The sequence below is a fragment of the Daphnia magna genome, linkage group LG10, assembly GCF_020631705.1.
Source record: "Daphnia magna isolate NIES linkage group LG10, ASM2063170v1.1, whole genome shotgun sequence".
Taxonomy (NCBI): Eukaryota; Metazoa; Arthropoda; class Branchiopoda; order Diplostraca; family Daphniidae; genus Daphnia; species Daphnia magna.
In genome coordinates, this window is record NC_059191.1 from 4,978,244 (window position 1) to 4,979,997 (window position 1,754).

Below are 1,754 nucleotides of genomic sequence, written 5' to 3' on the forward strand. Positions count from 1 at the left end.
TTTCCACAATTGGTAACATATGATTGCAATGTAGGGAATAGTTTTGGTACGTCTATTAAGTTTATCACTTTGTTTGACAGGTATGCAATTAGATTGTTTGAGGTTGGAGGTGAAGATTGGATCACCACAGTTAGCTGGAAGATCTGTTCAGCTTTCAAGACAATTTCAAACGAGCTCCTAGAGGGAATTTTGAGATTTCCATTAAAAACCAGGTTTGCTGACATTCTGTCTTTGGATGATTGACGTCTTTTAGGTATATTGAATTGAGTGGCTGCATTGCTACTTCTAGTATTGGTTTGTTCCTTTGCCCGTTGATTTGTCAATTCGATCAATTTTGCTAGCTTGTTATCAAGCTTGTCCTCATTTGAATCTAAGAGTGCTAAGACAAGATCATGGTCTGTAATTTAGGTGATTTCCTCGTTTATAACGTAGCCCGTGATGTAAGCTAAAATTCTTTTCTTGTAATTCGATAAGACATCGTTGCAGTGGTGTAACTGGTCATCGGACGTAGTATTTTGACATAGGCTATGTAAATCCTCTAGAATTTCATCTGGGATAGCTTCATTAATCTTTGCGTTTGGAATATCCTTCGTCAATTCGCTGCAACTCATGTAGAGTGATGGTGTTAGTCCACCATACTTAAGAACAATTAGCTATCTGATGATATACATGCACTGCTCTGGTTTGGGATTGTCATTTCCTCTTCCATGTACGCTCATTGGACTAAACAAGTGTTCAATGTAATCTTGGAGTAGGAAGTATGTCAACAACTTATCAACTGGCTCGTCGTCCGTCTCAAAAAAGTTTTTAGCGAGTGCGAAAATGGAAAGAAGAAGAGTTATATGAAATCCTAGAACACAAGTTTTCCGACGATTTTTTTAACTAATAATTTCTTTGAATAGTAAATTTTCTCTCTTTTTCATTTAATTTGAATCTCTTTTCGTTAATCGACATCCCCTGAAGGAAAATAGATATTTTCATCATATCTTCTTTTTTCTCTTCGTACTTGTGGCGAGTAAGACCTTAGCCAGTAGCCAACGGTGATCGTGAGTTGCCAAAATCGAACAGCTTATCGGTAGTTCGACAAAGAAAAGCAATCGGTTCACTATTTTTGAATCCAGGCCGACCTTCTATTCTGCCAACATCGATTCCTTCTGCCACCCATCTGCTGGAAAGTTGTGCTGCATACGAGACTTTCATTTCATGCTTATGAAAATCTATATGATTGAGAGGCAATTTATTTGCTGCTCGTAGTCCCACTGCTACCTGGTTGTTGCGTAGTTGAACTATGTGGCTCCATTTTGCTGGATGTGTTAATCCGTTTAAGAAAATCTCTTCAAAGTCTCCAAGGACATTTCGGGCTTGTTTTAGAATATGGCAGGCATCCAGGAAGATATAGATTACATATGAAGTAGTTGATGGGTGATAAATCCAGTGTCTTGGGTTACCAAATCCAATATTAGCTCCCATCGCGTTGACCATTGCTATGTTAGCTGGAAGACCATCGAATACTATTCCACGGATTTTGATTCCGTGTTCGTGTGTGAGTGTTAGACATTCAGTTACACGCTTACTGACAGTAGATCCTGGTTCAATGTCAGTTAACCAATAGCTCACGATGTATCTAGTTCCACTCCCATCCAGACAAACGATGAGAAACACCAGACATTTCTGTGCGTATTTTTCTTTGTCGCCTTCTCCTCCAACTAAAAAGCATAAGCCCATGTAGGATTTCATTTTACGGTTCATATTGA